We start from the raw sequence: 21,592 nt of genomic DNA on the forward strand, positions 1-21,592 counted from the left end.
TAACGAACATATATTGATTGTACTCTTGTTCAGATCTCAATAGAAGAGATATGATCTGAACGTAAAATCAAGTAGAAATTTTATTTATATGATTTTGTTTTCTTAAACCAATCCTCATTAAGTGTAGTCTCTAAAATCTTACTTAAAAGCAATGTCTTCTCAATACTTATCGTGTTCATAACAATAACCTTTAAGCATTCTATAAATAACATTTGACTTATTTCAGAGGCAGATGGGATTGGTGAAGCTCATGACTGGAGAAGCAGAAGAAGGCATGCATGCTTCCTAATGTAAGAGTTAAGTTTAGGTTAAGTAATTGATCTCTAAAATGAATTATAAGCAGCAAATATAGCCTCTTCCTTCTGGTTGGAAACTTCTACATTAACTTGTTTCTTTTCTTTTTTCTTTTCTTTCTTTTTTTAAAAAACTTTTTATTGATTCTTGTGAATTTTATGTCATGCACCTCAGTTCCACTCCACTCCCCACCCCCTCATAACTGCCATTCAACCTTGCAATCTGCCCCCATAAATAAAAAACATACAACAACAAAAACCAAAAACATAGAAAACATGTCATCGTGGGACCTGTAGTATGTCACAGTATGTCCCCACACTATAGTCCTTGTCTTCACACATCTTCACTTGGTAATGTTTGTTGCAATGAGTCATTGGTCTGGCTTTCTGTGACACCATCAATATTGGATCCTAACCTGGACTACTCCTGACTATCCTGTTGTTACCCTGCGTCATGGAGATCCTGCAGCTTTGGATCAGCAGGACTGGCCCATTCACACATCCCAACCCTTCATAGATGATACTGATTTTGGGGTGGGCTAACTCAGATGCCTGGTTATGAATCTTGGTGGTGGTAGCTGGGCTGGTCAGCCCAGTGACTCTCCCTTACTGGAACTATCAGGGCAAGCTCTCCAGCACTGCTCCAGCAAGGCCACCCAATACTGCCCTCAGCAGGAGGCAGGGTCAGCTCTCCTATTCTCATGTCCTTGGGGCTGGCTCACCCACAACCATTCCTCCAGAGGCAGCTTCCACTATGCTTCCCAGTCAAGGCATGGGCCCCGCTCTCCCAAGTGCTATGGCCCGTGAGAGGCTGGGACAACTCTTGCTCTCACACTCCAAGGGCTGGGTCACCCATGCCTTCATTATCAGGGCCAGCTCTACCGTGTTGCCTAGTTGAGGGGCATGGATAGTTCTCCAGAGTGCTACAGCCAGTGAGTGGGCAGGACAAGGTCTCCTGCTCTCATGCTTCCTGGCCAGCTCTCATGACTATGGCAGGTGATGAGGAGGGAGGGGAAGGGCAGGATCACAACACCCATACCATCTAATGGTAGACTAGTGGTGGGGTCAGCTCTTCCTCTATGTTGACTTCAGGGCTGACTCACCCGAACTCTCTGGACCAGGCCCAGCACTACTGAGCTTAGTGTTACAGCCATCAACGGGCAGGGCCAGCTATCCCAACTGCTACAAGTGGCAAAGTGTAGGGATAGGGTGATGGTGGTGTTAACTTGTTTCTTAAGTGGCTCGAACAAAAGATGTGAACAATCCTAATGAGAAACACATTTATTCCTTGTTTCTCATGACCTGTGACTTTTGTAGCTCAGAGTCTCTGTATCTCCAGTACTTTACTCTTGTCTCCATCACCCTTGCAGGATGATGCTAGAAAAAAAAAACACTCATCCAGCAACACTTAGACAGGGAGTCACTGTGCAAGCTGTCTCCTGCACATGACATTTAAGCCCACGCCACTGCTTTCTCCCTGCTTTGCTTTCCTCTCAGGAAAAGTGTCTTTTCCTTAGCCTTCACTAACATAACCTTATCAATCAAGTAGCTGTCCAGTTACTCATCCTCATATCTTGCTACCTGCCCCTCGTTTCTCTGTAGCTTCCCACCCCTCGTGTGCTTTCTCTCCTCTAGCTATTTGCAAGTACTGCTTCCATCTTTCCTGGGTTGCTCTTGTCATCTCTGTTTTCCTCCACCATAGAGCATACAGTACTGCCCCAAGACAGATGAATTTTAAGTTCCTTCTGTGTGTTCCAGTAGTTCCCTGTGTTATACCTGCATAGGATCTGTGACCTGAATGGACATTGCCTGTCCATCTGATTGGGCACGATTATATCATATGGTTGCCAAATAGTGGATCTTGTTGTCTCGACTCTACTGCTTGGTCCTAGTGACAGCTTATAGTTGTTCAATAGATACAAATGGAAAATTGTCTGGTACTTAGCTATAATGATATCAAAGTCTGAGTGCAGCCATGGACACATTATAGTTCTTGTTTTGCTAAGTTAACCCTGAAGCCTTTGAGATCAAGTGTAACTCTTGCTTCTCTTTCTAGATTCTGCTCCAGTTGATCCTTGGTTGTTTGAAGCTTCTCCCCTGTGATCTACTGACACATCAATTCAAATCTGTATCAAGAAAAATAAAAACATTGGAAAACTTAAAGAAAAATATTCTTTTCTAAAAGATAATACTTTATTTATTGAACTGTTTCTATATTATTTTAGTAGCTTCCCATTATAATGTACTAACCAAAAGTCATACATATTAAGCAATTGAATGATGGCTTATCTAATCGCTCTCCTTTTTAAAAATCTTATGGTCCTCCTCCTTACATTAACAGCCCACAGTCCCTCATTGAGGGATGGGGCCTAATGATTCCCTCCCCATGGGTAATGAAATGATGACCATCTTCTATAGGATTTCTGCAGAAAACACAGCTTTGTTGAATTCATGAGTGCAGTCTCCATGTCATGTCCAGAAGACTCCATTTCACAGCATTTCTCCCCAAACTTTGACTCTTGCATTCTTTCTATCTCCCTCTAGCTGTGTGCAGGTACTGCTTCCATCTTTCCTGGGTTGCTCTTGTCATCTCTATTTCCCTCCACCATAGAGCCTACAGGATTGCCTCAAGACAGATTTTTAAGTTCCTTCTGTGTCTTTCAGTAGTAACTGAGCCTTTAAGGGTATTGGGCTGGTTGGTTAGACGCAACCAAGGAAGAGGGAATCTCAATAGAGGGACTGTCTTCATCAGATTATCTGGTCTATGGGGCATTTTCCTGATTGATGAGTGATGTGGGAAGGTCCAGCTTACTGTAGGTGATGACACTCCTGAGCAAGTGGCCCTAAGTTGTTTAAGAAAGCAGGATGAGCAAGCCACAGGAGCAAACCAATGAGCAGAGTTCCTCTGTGGCTTCTCTCTCTGTGTATGTTTGATACGTATGGTGCGTGTGCTTATAAGGCACATACGTAAAGGCCAGAAGCCAACATTTTGGGAGTTAGTTTGATTCTCCTACCATGGATTCTAGGGATGGAGCTCAGGTATTAGGCTTGTATGGAAAGTGATCTTATGTGCTGAGCTATCTCAATGCCCCTTCCCCACAATTTCTTCCATTAACATTCTTTTCTTATTTAAAAAATATCCAGAGGAGTCTTTTTTTTATATTTGTCTCCCTCATTCAATACAACAAAACCTTAGAAAATGCTAACTATTGAGGAGCACGTGCCTGTAGTTCAGGGGTAGAGTGAGCTTGCCTCACACATACAAGGCTCCAGGTTCCCTCTCTTAACACTGAAAAAAAAAGCATGGCAATTTAAGGGAACGAAGTATGTTTCAAGCAGTCAACAATTAATTTTATAATACACAACTACACAAGTAGTTCCTGCTTTTGCATTCATTTGTGTTAAAAAAACTCAACATGTTTTTACTGCTCTTTGAAATATTTCCATTTATTGTACATTATTATTATTATTATTATTACTGGTTTTTTCGAGACAGGGTTTCTCTGTATAGCCCAGGCTGTCCTGGAACTCACTCTGTAGACCAGGCTAGCCTCGAACTCAGAAATCCGCCTGCCTCTCCCTCCCAAGTGATGGGATTAAAGGCATGCACCACCACCGCCCGGCATTATTGTATATTAAAAGACTCAAAAAACCCTCAAAAACAAACAAACAAACAAACAAAACAAAAATAATAAAAAGACTCAAAATAACCTTGTATTCAAAACAAATCTTTTATATACTGAACACTAAAAGAACAATTCAGTAACACAATGGGCAATGGATCTCAGAAGACATTTCTCCAAAGAAGACATACAGATGCTCCACTGGCCTATTTGAAGATACCCAACACTATCAGCCCTCAAGCAATACAAATTAAAGCATAGTGAGATACTACTGAATATCATTAAGATGGTGAATAAAAAAGATAAGTCATTTGTGTTGGCACGACCCTGTAATGCCAGTACTTGGTAGATGGAGAAAGGCATATATGAGTTTGAGGCAGGAGAGTAAGATCTGTTCTGAAAATTAAAAAGTGAATGTTGCAAGGTGAGGATATAGCTCAGTGACAGAGCACTTGTCTAGCATGTAGAAGTGCTGGGAAACAGGTGAGAGTATGTGGGAATTGAAGAGGAATCTGCTGTGTTATTGATGGAACTGTAAATGCTGTAGCCCCTAGCACCTTATTGTGCTCAGCATGATTTATAATAGACAAAAAGGAGAAAACTGAAATACCTACCACTAGATGAATGGGTAAACTTAAGCGTGGTGTGTTAAGACTGTGGACTGTTATATAGCCACCAGAGGGGAAAAGTACTGATGAATACACCTTAGAAACCTTAGAAATACACTCTTTCATTCCTAATAAGATTCCTGGCTGGCCTCAAGCTTATGATAATCTACCTGCCTTTGTTTCTTGAGTGTTGGAATTATGAGTGTACACCACCACACCTGGTGATGGTGATTATTCCATTATTAATTCACCCACCAGTGTGTTTCTCATTCCTACTGTTTTGCTGTCTTAAATTTTGTTATATTGATATTTTAAACTGAGGCAAATTTAAATGAAGTTGAATATAGAGGATATTAAATGAAGAAAAAGGGGTACATAAGTACTAAATAAATAAATTCATGAAGTTGCTCTCAGTACTTGGGAGTCAAAGACAGAGACAGATTCCTTGTGAGTTTGAGGCCAGCCTAGTCTACAGAACAAATCCAAGTCTGCCTGGGCTTCACAGAGAAACCCTGTCTTAATAGTTGTTTTAAATTGTCAAAGATATTAATCTTCAAAGAATGGAGAAAGAAATAGGAATTGATGTAAATGTTTTCAAGAGTACATCGATAATAAATAAATCCAGGCCTTTGATCTCAATACTTGGGAGAGAAAAGCATAGACAGTAGGTTCCTTGTGGGTTTGAGGCCAGCCTAATCTACAGAGAAAATTCAAATTAACTCTGGGCTACACAGAAACCCTTTCCAAAAAAATATAGTAATTGGTTTAAATTATCAAAATGAAGGTAGTTATAAGTTATATGATTGTGATGGTATTACAAATCCTTTATGAGAGAGGTCAAAATAGAGCAGACCTAAATAAAAAGGGGCTGCTAAATTGGACCAATCTATACTCTTAATTAAAAAAAACTTTTATTTATTTTTATTAACCATTCCATTCATTTACATCTCAAATGATCTCTGACTTCCTGGTCACCTCTCCACAAACCCCCCATCTCACATCTGCCCTCTTCCCCCTCCCCTTTGCCTCTCTGAAGGTGTTCCCCCACCCACCCACCCTCTCCTGCCCCATTGCTCCAGCATCCCCCTACACTGGGGCATCAAACCTCCACAGGACCAAGGGCCCCCCTCCCATTGATGTCAGACAAGACCATCCTCTGCTACATATGCAGCTGGAGCCATAGGTTCCTCCATGCGTACTCTTCGGTTGGTGGTTTAGTCCCTGGGAGCTCTGGGGAGTCTGGTTGGTTAATATTGTTGTTCTTCCTATGGGGTTGCGAACCCTTCAGCTCCTAACTACTCCATTGCGGTCCCCATGCTCAGTCTGATGGTTGGCTCCGTGTATCCACATTTACATTGGTCAGTTGCTGGCAGAAACCTCCCCAAAACAGCCAAACCAGGTTCCTGTCAGCGAGCACCTCTTGGCAACCTCAACAGTGTTGGGGTTTGGTGTCTGCAAATAGGATGGCTCCCTAGGTGGGGAGGTCCTTGGATGGCCCTTCCTTCAGTCTCTGCTCCATTTTTATGTCCCTGTCTTTCTTTTGGACAGGAACAATTCTGAGTTAAAACCATTGAGGTGGGTGGCCCCATCCTTTGACCAGGGACCATGCCTATACTGGAGGTGTTCTCACTACAGGTTCTATCTCCCATTCTTTGCACATTTCAGCTAAAGTCATCCCTACTGGGTCCTAGGAGCCTCTCACTTCCCTGGCATCTGGGACTCTCCAGTGGCTATCTCCAGTTCCTCATCCCCCACTGCTACATATTTTATTCTATTTCCTGACCCTCTGTTCCTCTCTCCCTTCCCCTTCAGTACCTCTTTCCCTTCCCCTCCAGTACCTGATACTGCCTGTTTATTTCCTCCCCCTCCTCTCTTCCTCCCAGATCCCCCATCTGAGGGGTGCCTGAAAAGTGTGTAGAATCACCAGGCATGTGTCTTCTTTTGCTCAGTCAAGGGACCATAGCACTCCATAAGGCTATATGTACATTTTTGGCTCAAGATGGCACTGAAACAGGAGGAGTAGAAACCATAGACATTTAGGGTAACTTCTTTATGTAACTTTCATGTTCCTGCAGGATCCGCTTGGGCCTGATCATATACATACCATTTCCATTTGATAATAAATTGCTGCTATGCACGTCCTATTTCCTTACTAGATGGATCACATGACACCTAGCTCATGATGGGCAGCTCAGGTGGCATGGTAACTTTGTGTCCCATTGTCAAATAATCTGTTTTCATCAAGTTCCAATAACAAACCAAAAGCTGTCTTTCAAAGGATGAATAATTGTCTGCAGATATTGGTAGAGCTTTGTTCCAAAATACCAAAGAGCCTCTTTTATGATTCACCCATATGGGCTTGCCAGTGTTTCTTAACAGCGTACGTATATGCCAGTGACTTCTAAAGTATTCTTGGGTCTGCTGGATAATATGGTCCAATTGGTAGAGCAGCTTACATAGGAGCCTGGACTTGCTGAAGAGCCTTATCCAGTTCCAGCCTCCACCCGCCTCGAAACTAGCAGCTTTCTGAGTCTCTTGGTATATGGGCTCAAGCTACACACCCCGAGTAACACAAGTGAGGAATGTATTGTCTTCAGAATACAAATAGGTCCATTAAACATTGTTATTTTTTCTTATTGGTGAGAGGAGCCAAATATAGTAACTTCTTTTTAACTTTTTGCATTTTTTCCATTAATTTATTTGTTACATCTCAATATCAGCAACCCCTTTCCTCTTGGTCCCCTCTCACAGCTCCTCCCTCATCCTCACTCTCTTTTCACTCTGAGAAGGGAAAGTCCCCCACTCCCCAGTTTCACCCCATCTGACACATTAAGTCTCTGCAAGACTGCAAGACTAGGTACATCCTCTCCCACTGAGGCCAGACAAGGCAGCCCAAGGCATGTTAGGGAGCAATTTGTTCCTTTTGCCAGAAAGAAGGGAAACAATATTTTTTCTAGAGAGAGGAACTAGCTTCCTTTGTTTCTAATAGTTCAGTCCTTTGTAAAGAATGAGGGACAACTGAGGTTGGTCTGGACAGCAGACAGATAATTGACACTTTCCCTTGCCCTTTGTTAATCGAGCCTTCCTTAGCCTTGAAAAATTCTGAGAACCATTTTCAAGTGCCACAGTCTTTTGGTTCCCAAATGACAGTTGAGCTTATCTTGCTCAATTCTTGCAATTCTGGTGATAAAATAGACTAACAGTCTGGGATGTGGGATGTAGTTGGTAGAAGAGTAATTACCTCACTTGTAGTATGTCTTGGGTTTTATCACAGAACAAGAAAATATGAAGAATCCTATTCTATCTGGGGTTGTAGCACACTAGCAACAAACTTCTCAGCTGTCCTGGCCTCTGTTTGCCAGACAATCCTGAGCTTTCTCCATGGGTTCTGCTTGTTGCCCTGAGTTGAACATGAATGTGTAGTGAGGCAAATAATTATACTTTCAGTGAGAGCAATCTGGTATTTATAAATTTTAAGTCTCAGAACCCAAGTAAGGGTAGCTCAGAACCTTTTGTACCTCCACCTTTGGGGACCTAACCCGTCTTCTGATCTTCATGAGTATCCTATATGGGAAGCATACATTCACACAAAGAAATATGAAAATGAATTGTGAGTGCCGGATGCAGAGCCTCTGTTCTGGATCCCAACCCATTCATCCCACACCTCAGTTGCAGCTTGACTTCCCAGGTATTCTGACACATCCAGGATCACAGGAATACCCCAAACCCCTCCACAGTACCTGGCAGAATAAGGACCCCTGGGCCCCAGAGCACAGATACTCTGCCCAAACAGAGACCTGCACTCCTTCTGGTTTGCACCTGTACCTAGAGCAGAGCCTCTGCTCTGGATCACAATCCACTTAGCCAACACCCCAATAGCAGTTCAACCCCCCGCTCCGGGGGGTGTTCTGACACATCCAGGATCACAGGCTCACAGGCTCACAAGAGGGACAGGCACCAGACAGAGACAGCAAGGCCAGTCAACACCAGAGATAACCAGATGACGAAAGGCAAGTTCAAGAACGTAAACAACAGAAACCAATACTACTTGGCAACATCAGAACCCAGTTCTCCCACCACAGAAGTCCCTGGATACCCCAACACATCTCTAAAGCAAGATTCGGATCTGAATTCTCATGAAGATGATAGAACACTTTAAGAAGGACATGCGTAACTCCCTTAAAGAAACACAGTAGAGGGCTGGAGAGATGGCTCAGTGGTTAAGGGCACTGACTGCTCTTCCAGAGGTCTTGAGTTAAATTCCCAGCAACCACATGGTGGCTCACAACCATCTGTAATGCGATCTGAAGCCCTCTTCTGGTGTGTCTGAAGATATCAACTGTACTCATGTACATTAAATAAACAAATCTTTAAAAACAAATACAGGAGAACACAGGTAAACAAGTAGAGGTCTTTAAAGAGAAAACACATAAATCCCTCAAAGAAAACAGGAAAACACAAACAAGTAAAGGAATTGAACAAAACTTTTCAGAATCTAAAAGTGGATATAGAAACACTAAAGAAACACAAAGGGAGACAACCATGGAGATGGAAAACCCAGGAAAAAGAGCAGGTGTCACAGGTGCAGGTATCACCAACAGAATACGAGATATGGAAGAAATTGTTGTGATTATGACTGAGCCCTGTCTTAGGTCATTCTGTCAAGAATGCCTTCCTTATCCATCCTCGAATATGCATTATCAAAAGCAATGTACTTCTGGCTGGTAAGGCTCTGTGCAGAATCTTACCTGTCCTTGGCTTGCCAGCCTGTTAAATTAATAACTCTATCTGGGGGTCCATTTTCAGTTTCAAGTCATGTAGTTTGGCTGCCAACATGTTGGTGTTGTTAAAGAAAAGCTTTGACGCGATGGGCAGGAATAAAAGTATTCTTAGGACAAAAGGGGCTAGCATGATCAAACTATATATGCCATTCTTCAAGCTTGACCAAAATGGAAATACTGACCTTGAGCCACCATCACATAATAATTAAAATACCAATTGCACAGAACAAAGAAAGAATATTGAAAGCAGTAAGCAAAAAAGGTCAAGTAACATATAAAGGCAGATTTATCAGAATTACACCAGACTTCTCAACAGAGACTCTAAAAGCCGGAAGATCTTGGGCAAATGTCATACAGACCATAAGAGAACACAAATGCCAGACCAGGCTACTATACCCAGTAAAACTCTCAATAACCATAGATGGAGAAACCAAGATATTCCATGACAAAACCAAATTTAAACAATATCTTTCCACCAGTCCAGCCCTAAAGAGGATGATCGAAGAAAAAATCTAACACAAGGAGGGAAACTACACCCAAGAAAAAGCAAGAAACTAACTTTTTCACAACAAACTCCAAAGAAGAGAAACATACAAACATAATTCCACCTCTAACAATAAAAATAACAGGAAGCAACAATCATTGGTCCCTAATATCTCTCAACATCAATGGATTCATTTCTCCAATAAAAAGACATAGGCTAACAGACTGGATACGTAAACAGGCCCCACATTATGCTATATACTGGAAACAAATATGAGTGAGAAAGACAGACACTACTCAAAATAAAAGGCTTGCAAAAAATTTTTCCAAGCAAATGGTCCAAAGAAACAAGTTGGCGTAGCCATTCTAATATCCAATAAAGTAGACGTTCAACCAAAAGTTATCAAAAAAGATGGGGAAGGACACTACATACTCATCAAAGGAAAAATCCACCAAGAGGAACTCTCAATTCTGAATATTTACTCCCCAAATGCAAGGGCATCCACATTTGTAAAAAAACATTACTGAAGCTCAAAGCATACTTTGAACTTCACACCATAATAGTAGGAGATTTCAACACCCCACTCTCACTGATGGACAGATCCTAGAAACAGAAACTAAACAGAGACACAGTGAAACTAAAAGAAGTTATGGATTTAAATGGATTTAACTGATATCTACAGAACATTTCATTCTAAAACAAAAGAATATACCTTCTTATCAGCACCTCATGGTACCTTCTCAAAATTTGACCATATAAATCAAACACAAAACAAACCTCAACAGATACAGGAACATTGAATTAAAATCATGTATTCTATAGGACCACCACATACTAAGATTGGTTTTCAGTAATAATAATAACAACAACAACAACAACAGAACAACAATGGAAAGCTCACATACATATGGAAGCTGAACAACTATCTACTCAATAATAACTTGGTCAGGGAAGAAATAAAGAAATTAAAGATGTTTTAGAATTTAATGAAAATGAACGCACAAAATATCCAAACTTGTGGGACACAAGGAAGGAGTGCTAAGAGGAACACTCATAGCCCTGAGTGCCTCCATGAAGAAATTGGAGTGTTCATACACTAGCAGCTTAACAGCACATCTGAAAGCTCTAGAATAAAAAGAAGGAAATACCTGTAAGAGGAGTAGAAGGCAGAAAATAGTCAAACTCAGGGTTGAAATCAACCAAGTAGAAACAAAGAGAACTATACAAAGAATCAACAAGGAGCTGGTTCTTTGAGAAAATCAACAAGATAGATAAACCCTTAGACAAACTAACTAGAGGGGACAGAGATACTATTCAAATTAACAAAATCAGGAATGAAAAGGGAGACATAACAACAGAAAGCGAGGAAATTAAAAAAATAATCAGATCCTACTAAAAAAATCTATATTCAACAAATGTGGGAAACCTAGATGAAATGGATGATTTTCTAGACAGATACCAGGTACTAAAGTTGAATCAAGAGCAGATAAACCATCTAAACAGTACCATAACCCCTAAGAAAATAGAAGCAATCATTAGAAATTTCCAAACCTAAAAGCCCGTGGCCAGATGATTTTAGTGCAGAATTCTATCAGACCTTCAAAGAAGACCTAATACCAATATTTTTCAAACTATTCCACAAAATAGAAACAGAAGAACCACTACCCAATTCTTTCTATGAAGCCACAATTACACTGATACCTAAGCCACAAAAAGACCCAACACAGAGAGCTTTAGACCAATTTCCCTTATGAATATCAATGCAAAATTACTCAATGAAATTCTCAAAAACCAAATCCAAGAACACATCAAAACAATCATCCAACATGATCAAGTAAGATTCATCCCAAGAATGCAGGGACGGTTCAATATATCGAAATCCATCATTGTAAACCACTATATAAACAAACTCAAAGGAAGCATGATCATTTCATTAGATGCTGAAAGCCTTTGACAAAATTCAACATACCTTCATTTTAAAAGTCTTGGAGAGATGAGGCTTCAAGGTCCATACCTAAGCATAATAAAAGCAATATACGGACATTCGGTCCTACTGCTACTGGGATGCAGAAAAGAGAAGACTTAACCTCCAGGGTTTCCTGAATGATCTGGAGAACCCTCCTGAGTTCTCCATCTTTATCCTCCATGCCTGTGCGCACAACCCAACTGGGACCGACCCAACTCCAGAGGAGTGGAAGCAGATGGCAGGTGTCATGAAGATGAGAGAGTGGGGAATCTGACTGTATCGGAAAAGAATCTGACAGCATCCAGCGGGTCCTTTCCCAGATGGAGAAGATTGTACGAATCACGTGGTCCAATCCCCCAGCCCAGGGAGCTCCGATTGTGGCCACCACCCTCTCTGACCCAGAGCTCTTTAAGGAATGGAAAGGTAATGTGAAGACAATGGCTGACTGGATTCTGACCATGAGACCCGAACTCAGGACTCGATTAGAAGCTCTCAAGACCCCCAGGAGGAGCAGATTGGAATGTTCAGTGTCACTGGGTTAAACCCCAAGCAGGTCGAGTATATGGTCAACGAAAAGCACCTGTATCTGCTGCCGAGCGGTCGGATCAACATGTGCGGCTTGACCACTAAGAACCTAGATTACGTAGCTACCTCCACCCATAAAGTCGTCACCAAAATCCAGTGAAGAAATACTGTGGAGTTCATGCCACCAAAGCAGTTCTTGTCACAACTTTTCCTGCCTGCGCAAACCTAGCTGTACATGTCATTTATTAGAGATGACCATGGGGAAGCACTTGCTGTTTAGCTGGCCCCACATGAGAAGACATTTCTTGAAATGAACCTGTGGGGCCTGGGATTAGAGCCTTTTGGAAACCAGAGCAGATCAAAGTTATTTAAGAATAAAAAGTACTTTGATATGAGATGTAATAACCTTGCCTTCTCCTCTCTAGCATTCTGCAGGAATGTTGCCCACGGAGCCATGGGCTTCTGCATGTTGCTTGACTCTGTACAAAAGTCCAGACTCAAAGTTCAAGTTGTCTGAGGAGCCGGATGTGACTGTGGGTGTTGGCTGGGGCGTTAAAACTCATCCTTTCCACCCATCTCTGTCTCTTGTCCCCCTGATCTTCCCGCATGGTCGTGTCCCTGGTCTGGAACATTCGTTTTTTAAGGCAACCGTGGCCAGTATTTATATCATGACGCACAAATGGATTCACATATTTAACTGAAGTGAAAGTCCCACTAGACAGTATTTGTTCTTGTGATATGTGGCACACTGTGATATTTTCTTAGTCTATTCTCTTGTGTTCTGTTTCATTTAAAAAAATAAAAATGCTGATCAAGACTAATGAAAAAAATAAAAGCAATATACAACAAATCAATAGCCAACATCAAACTAAACAGAGAGCAACTCAAAGCAATCCCATTAAAACCAGGAACAAGACAAGACTGCCCACTCTCTCCCTACCTATTCAATATAGTACTTGAAGTTCTATCCAGAGCAATTAGGCAACAAAAGGAGATCAAAGGGATACAAATTGGGAAGGAGGAAGTCAAGATATCACTATTTGCAGATAATATGATAGCATACAGAAACTACCCCCAAATTTCTACCAGAGAGCCCCTTCAGCTGATAAACAACTTCAGCAAAGTGACTGGATATAAAATTAACTGAAACAAATCAGTGGCCTTCTCTACTCAAAGGATAAATGGGCTCAGAAAGAAATTAGGGAAACAACACCCTTCACATTAGTCACCAACAATATAAAATATCTTGGTGTGACTCTAACCACACAAGTGAAAGATCTATATATCAAGTCTCTGAAGAAAGAAATCAAAGAAGACATCAGAAGATGGAAAGATCTCCCATGCTCATGAATTGGCAGGATTAATATAGTAAAAGTGGCCACCTTACCAAAAGCAATCTACAGATTCAATGCAATCCCCATCAAAATTCCAACTCAGTTCTTCATAGAGCTAGAAAGAGCATTTCTTAAATTCATTTGGAATAACAAAAACCCCAGAATAGTGAAAACTATTCTCAACAATAAAAAAACATCTGGGGGAATCATCATCCCTGACCTCAAGCTGTACTACAGAGCAATAGTGATAAACACTGCATGGTATTGGTACAGAGACAGGCAGGTAGATCAATGGAATAGAATTGAAAACCCAGAAATGGACCCATACACTTATGGCCACTTGACCTTTGACAAAGGAGCTAAAACCATCCAGTGTGAAAAAGGACAGCATTTTCAACAAATGATGCTAGTTCAACTGGTGGTCAGCATGTAGAAGAATGCAAATCGATCCATTCTTATCTTTTTGTACAAAGATCAAGTCCAAGTGGATCAAGGACCTCCACATAAAACCAGATATGGAAACTAATAGAAGAGAAGGTGGGGAAGATGTGAAATTGCTCTGTTTGTCCTTCTGTCAACATTTTAAGATACTAGCCCCTAAGTACAATAGTTTTGATAAAGTTTTCATCTCTGTGCAATCCATATGTACTTTTAGAAATGCATATGCAGCCGGGCGGTGTTGGCACACGCCTTTAATCCCAGCACTTGGGAGGGAGAGGCAGAGGAAGGTGAGTTTCTGAGTTGGAGGCCAGCCTGGTCTACAGAGTGAGTTCCAGGACAGAGAAACCCTGTCTCAAAAAAAAAGAAAAAAAAAAAAAAAGAAATGCACATGCACTTCTTTTCAACATCAACATTTTCATTTGCCTCTTTTTCTCTTATAGAATCATATTAGTCATGCTCAAAATGCTGACTATGAATCTTAAGCACTGTAACAGGTCAAACTACTTCAAGCTGAGCAATAAAAGATATGATTAATTTTTAGGAAAAAGGTCTATGGGTGTTGGTAATATTTTGTGAATTTTTTCTCTTAAAACCAAGATCACTGGTTACTTCAAAGCTAAAAAGCAAGAGGGAAGAGTAACGTTATCCAAACAATGTGTAAAGCTCAGGCTGCAGAAGGTGACTTTGGCTTTGCTGATTAAAGCTTAATCTATGGTAAATTTTGTATAAATAACTCCAAAGAAATAGTATGAGAAATAATTTTCAATGTCCAATATTAAGATAAAAAATTGTACATAATCTTTACATTTTGGGGCAGCAATTGTGGAGACAGAGGCATGGCCAGCAACAGAACACAATCTCTTTGGGGGTGTAGTATTTAGTAAGTTGTAGTATCAAGAAATAAAATCCAATCTAGAATTCCAGCTTCTTAAAACATTAAAGACATCAAACTAAACTGTGCATCACATTTATTTGACATGTGTTCAAAGGATGGTTTGTATGAAAATCACAATATCATATATATCATATTATATTTAAACATTTCACACACAAAATATTCAAGAGTACAAAATGGTTTCCTGTTCCTTTATCAAATTCTTTTAAGTTGGTTCTCAGTGATGAGATCTTCCTTCTTCAACAGGTCCTTCAGCCTGTTGTCATCCTGTTCAGTAGGAAATTATGTTATTAATGGAGTGTTACACACACACACACACACACACACACACACACACACACACCCCTACCTTCTGAATCCAGAGAGAATGCAGGAGTGTTATATCTCCTTCTTGGCTCCAGGGGAAGGTACTGGATCCTACCTGCTCTTAGACCCAGCTCTGTTGCCCTGGCCTGTACTTATTTCCTCTTCCATGAACTTTTTCCATCCTGACACAAACTGATTCTACAGTTAAGTGACAACATCTGCACAGCTGAGCTTAACCATATAAGACCAAGTCTCCAGGGAGGCGGGCTTAAAAAAACCCTCAGGTAATTCCAACTTGACCCATTGTTGTCTCTTTACTAAACCTAACCTGATTCCTCCACAGAAGGCCTTCACAGCACCAGAGAAAGAAAATTATCCATGGTCATTACCCAGTAATGTATCCACAGATTACAGTGCAAATAATATGAAACAGCACCCAGCTTAGTCAGTAGGATGTTAGTGATGTTACCTGTATCGCTTTTCTGAATGCAGCACTCTGTACAACTATGAGGGAGAATCTTTCCTAAGAGATAGCCATGCACATGATATAATCAGAAAAAATTTCAGGAAACAGATATTCTGTGGGATTCCATGTTATGAGGTCAATGAGATAAAGCAGAAATTCCCTGAAGGGTTGCTACTGTGCAGTGAGAGGAAAGAACTCTGCATTTTAATTTTGAATAGAAGTATACACTGTTTTTGTTATTAAAAGACACATAGACTCCAAAATAATAATAATAATGATAATAATAACAACAATATATCAAAATGAATAGAAAGCCACCATCTCGTTCTACTTTTTGAACACCTGAACCTTGTTGCAATTATATGAGGCTGAACCAGAGAGTAGGCTGCATCTGGGAGAGTCAGGAGATTTAAAGATCTCTGGTCAGAGAGCTAAGCCAAAACAGGAAAATCCAGGTTCAAGAGAGTAAGGGAGAGAGTATCAGAGGAGGATGCCACATGATATTTTCTGACCTTCCAACACACTCTCTAAACCACATGTCTGCACAGACATATATACCAGGTAGATACCATAGAAATCACAAATGAGCAGAAAGCAATGAGGAAGACACGCTGAATGAATAATTAAATATAAACTAAGAACACCAGCTGTTTCAAGTAAGATTCCTCACTCTTCTGTCTTACTATGGGCGCTAATAATACTTAGGGCAGCATGTACTGCTTGAGCAGAATAGGTTCAGGTGTTTGGGGAAATTTTTCTCTTGAAGCCTTAAAATTACCACCCACTGTGTCAAGCCTGTCAGAAGCCCTTCAAATAACCATAGTCATCAAGTCAGCTCTAGTCTGTAATTAACATTGCCACTAACAGAAAACAGGTCTGACAAGGCCACTTATTCAGTATTCAGTCATACTGACCAAGATCTGGTCTAGGTGAAAAGACTAAGATGGATAAATATGACAATGAGAAAAACTCTTTTGGCATTTACACAGGGCTCCCCTCACTGCACGCTCTTTCTAGCCTTTATTCTTACATGACCACTGAAAAGCAAATGAGCCCCAACCTCACACACTCAAAGCTCTCTGCTACTCCTTAAGTGTCTCCCAACATAGCACACATGCTACCATAATGGGATGTATGTGTGTGATATGTGATTGGTCTGTCTCTCTCAATGGACTGCAGCTTCTAGCAGAGCAGGAGGGTTTGCTTGTCAATCACCTAGTTTCTTCCAACAGGTTAACGCCAGAGATACACTTGTGAATGATGACAGAAATGAACAATGGGATGGGATGTAAGTGGAAGGTTGGATAACTGGGTAGATGGTTACATGTTTGTCTGTTTCGTTTGTTTGTGTGTGTATATGTCAATCATGTGGGCGGCCTGCTGAAGGTGTCTTAGCCTACCTGATGCTTCTTGATCCGGAGACCACTGATCTTCTCATGGGCCTCCTTACAGAGCCTCTTCTCCTTGCAGGATGTTTGCAGCACAACCCTCTCCTCCCGCAGTTTTCTGTTTTCTTGTTTCAACACGGTCACTTTCTTCTTGAGCTGAGTGAGTCAACTCATTCAATAGATGGCTGTGGAGGATGAAGAACCACCACCAAGAAATGGTGAGCTCAGACAGCTTCTGTCTGCCACCCCTAACCTCTATGTACCACCATACTTGCAAGGTCCCAGGTAGCCAGACAGCCCCTGTCTGGAGTCCACAAAAGCCTTGCCAGTATCACTTAAAGGCAGGCCAAACCCAGAGAACATCCAAATTCCAGAAAGACTCAAAGTACTTCTGAAAATATTGATGCCAAAAAAGAACTATGTACCTCCAAAAGCAGGAAGTGCTCCCCACCCCCGTGCTTATCTGTCCATACTATTAGGAAAACATCATCTATGGAGTACGAAACTGCTTTGGGGAGGACAGAAAATAAAATGGGAATCCAGTCCTTTTGTCTCATGGAATCCAGCTCCGTACAGCTCTTGTAAGAGCTCCAGAGGCCCAGGGCTGAATGACAACTCATTGGGGAAACCTCTTTTCTCTGTAGAGTAGCAATTCTCAACCTGTGGATTATGACCACTTGGAGCTGAAGGATCCTAACAGGAGTCACATAAGATCGTAGGAAAACACAAATACATTTACATTACAATTTGTAACAGTAGTAAAATTACAGTTATGAAGTAGCAACAAGAATAAGTTTATGTTTGGGGGAGTCAACAAACCACGAGGAACTCTATTAAAGGGTCACAGCATCAGAAAGGTTGAGAAACACTGATCTTGAGTCTCCTGGGGTTGGCAGGACAATGGTGGGAGGGGCTCACTGTCCCTTCCCTTTTGCAAAACTGGGTCCAAGACCCACAAGGCAGAGACAAACAGGCTAGAATCAGAGCCCTCACTTTGGTTTAAAGGTAAAGGCAGAAGCAGTCCCTCCCATGTGCTGGGGTCCTAGCAAAGTCAGGCACTCACCTGTAGGAGTTGACCTTTTCTCTCAGCTCGTGATAACACTTCTGCAGGGCCGATATCACCTGTTCATGTTCTATCTTGAGGATCTCGAACTCATTCATCCTATGGTTGGTTGTGGCCACAAACACAAAAAACACCAAGAACACAGGACTCAAGGATCACATGACTTCAGGCTGAGTCCTGAACTACCCCAGCTCAGTGGATACCATATCCTGGCATCTATCCACTGGGATCTCATAGAGCTTATTAAAATTACTCTCCTTGCCCTAGGACAGCAGAAGCAAAGAATCCAGAGAGAGGGAACTAGGGCTAGTACCCATAGTGGGCCGGGAGGAATAAACTACCTCTCAAAGAAGGTCCCAGTAGTTTGGCACTGATCTATGCAACCTGACCCCTGAGATATTTCTTCTGTCTTTAGAAGCATTTTTGATCCTGGTTTCTTATAGATACACAGATGCCCAAGGCACACCATTACTGTTTTCAGAGAGAAAACACAACATCAGGATTGCTGGATTACCTCCCCCGAAGAATTATAATATGCCTCTACGGTGAGCACACAGGCCAAGACCATCAATGGTCTAAGTGGGGCTTTCTATCCCCAGGACAGGTATCACTTGGAATGCCAAAAAGATCACTTGCTAGCAAAAATTGGACAGACAGACAGACAGACACACACACACAAACACACACACACACATACACACTTAAGATTCCCAAGAAATGTAGGGAGGTAGCATTATCTCAGAGTATAATGAAGAAATGAAGTGGAAATTTCTTGTTTCTTTGGATACTCAGTTGTGTCATGTGATGTTTTTCTGAAAACTGACTTACGAAAGGATGTTTTTGCTGAAGCAGACGTGGGAGGATGTATTGCTGAGAACAGACACTTGGTATTTTTTTTTTTTTTTTTATGGAAGGAGCCTGGATAAAGGGCATGTGATGTTTTCCTAAAGCACACATGATATTTGGAAAGGGTATAAATATAACCCCACAGACAGCTGTGTGGTATTGGTTGCCTTGCCACTTTTTCACGGTCATCATTTGTCATGACTCCATGGAGAGAAATGCCACCAAATAACTTATAATGGTGTTCTGTATTCTTGCCACTTCCACAGACTCAGGCTGATTGGAAGAGCCCCACAGTTTCTCCTGGATTGAGCTGCCTTTGCTGATTCATGAATGGTGTTTGCAAGTAGATTGAGCTGCTGATGCTGATTGGTATGAACGGAACTGCTGTTATCCTGATAACACAGATTGCATTCATTCCAAAGAAAATTTTCTATACAGGACAACATCCTCCTTTGCCCAATTAACCTTTCCTTTCCGCTACCTTTGGTGAGTGGTGGGATAGATGGGAGGTTGAAGCATTTATGTACACTTAATAAAAGTAGGCTTTGAAAAACATAAGCCTACAAAGATAGAAGCATTTATGAGTTCCAGTCACACATGGGCCAAGTGGGACCAAGTCTCTCCTGCTGCTTCCAGTAGCAATCAGCTTCCAAAATCTGCTATCAAATGTAAAGACTCACCATAAACTAGTAGCACCTAGCATCTCCCACAAGCCAACACCTCTCAAGGACTCTTGAAATGCATGTTGAGTAATCAGATAGTACTTCCCCTAGCCTCAGACTGTGCTCCAGGCCACAGGGAGGAAGCAGAACAGCCTTGTCCTGATATAACTCTTACTTAGGTTTCAATTCTCTCTCTCAGATGCACTCAGGAAAACTGGTGTGGACATGAGGGTACCCTTGCGGCATAGCCCCCTTTAACCTGATAAATAGTGGAGATGACACTATGGAGTCAAGACAGAAAATCGAACCGGACATAGTGACTACCTGTTGTTCAAGTCATAGGTGTTATAAAGGTCCAGGATTGCACATAGTTCCTCCTTCTCATAGGTCCTCATCCGTAGCTGAAGTCTCAGTTTATTCAACTTGCTCATTTGTTGATCTTGCTCACTGAAGATGGAGGGTGTGGATAATGTTACCCCTGTAGTCCCTGTAGCAGAAAAACACAAATGAACTTGTATGGATGAATGGCAAAAGGCCAGGATAGACCATGCTAAGTTCCAAGAAGAAGCCTGAAGGAGAGGGAATGCACGGACCCCAAAGCAGCCCTGAAAAAGAAAGAAAGCTTGCCTCAAACTGAGTCTCATAAACCATGTTCCTGTTCCCAATCTGTCTTTAGTGGCATACAACCTAAAGGGATCCAAGGGGGTGAAGTCCAGTGCTGGAACTGAAACCTCCTTAGTCCTCTTTGCTTCCTTCCCACTCAGAGTGAAAGCAGAGGGTCCCCAGCACATTAGTCACTGCCTTGACAATTGTTGGATATCTGCCAAGTGAACCATCAGAAATTCTTAACACTGGATATGTTCTGTAGGAACCCAGAGAAGCAGGATAGTCCCATGTGTCTCAGACTCCCCTCTCCTGAGCCCATTCTTGGGAGGCCCAGTTCAAGCCCATTCTCTCCAGGAATCTCTCCATCCCTAACCCAGAAGTCACTGTGCCTTCCCCAAGACCATTTCTGTCTTGATCTTTTACACTGAGGTAGAAGGTCACCTTCTTTCTGCCTCTCTCTGGATTCTTTAGGCTTTCCATTTTCTTTCCCAAACAGCCTCCTCAGTCTTGACAACATAATTATATGTTAACCATGTAGGCATTAAACAATTCCTTCCAAAGCAATTGGTATCACCACAACACTGGTGACATCATAGGAGAAATCAGGGCTCTCCAGGGAACAGTAGAATGTCCACAGAGGGAACTGCTGATGTCACATGGAACACCCCTTAGCTCCCTGCTAACTACCTCACCTCAAAGTGACCTGGAGCAAAGCTTCCTTTTCCAGGAGCATCTTCTGGGTACAGGGGTAGCTTTTCAGCACCTCCTATTTCCAATAGCAGAAATATAGCTCTCTTCTTTATTAGAAATATTTTTTCCCCCTGTGGGGAATTGAAGGTTCACTTTACAAGCACTTCCCAGGAATGGCTCTTCCAATCCTTAGATCTATGCTCAGTAATATTAGAAATAAAGGATGCTGAGAAATTAGGTCAGGGTGGTAGAGAGGAGGAGAGGACAAGGAGGAAGAGGAAGAGTGGGGAGGATGGAGAGGAGAAGGAAGAGAAGAAGAAATGAATCCTCTGAAATGAACAATCATCTGGGGAAGATGCAAGGACTGTTACACTTTGTGGGGGGGGCATTCAAAAGATAGAGAAATTAAATATGCAGTCATATGAATTTCCCTGAGAGCCTTACCAGAGCGCACTCACACCACAAAGATGTTAGTGAATAACAGTGATATGCTGTTTACAGGTCTGGCTGGAGCCCCCTGAGTCCTGGATTAGCCCAGGTGAGCCCTTAGATACTGAAAGCAAAGTATCCTAGAAAGACTGTGAGGACACAAATATGAAATCAGGAGCCTGAGCA

General features: G+C 41.7%; 1 long non-coding RNA gene across 1 annotated transcript; it reads left to right on the forward strand.

Moving 5' to 3' along the window:
- The first annotated feature begins 224 nt into the window (after nt 1-224).
- On the forward strand, nt 225-2,456 carry LOC114637782. Its single transcript, XR_003713793.1, has 2 exons — nt 225-290; nt 2,350-2,456. It is a non-coding gene; the product is annotated as an uncharacterized LOC114637782 (long non-coding RNA).
- The last annotated feature ends 19,136 nt before the right edge of the window (nt 2,457-21,592 follow it).

The sequence above is a fragment of the Grammomys surdaster genome, unplaced genomic scaffold (assembly GCF_004785775.1).
Source record: "Grammomys surdaster isolate TR1022 unplaced genomic scaffold, NIH_TR_1.0 125428, whole genome shotgun sequence".
Classification (NCBI taxonomy): Eukaryota; Metazoa; Chordata; class Mammalia; order Rodentia; family Muridae; genus Grammomys; species Grammomys surdaster.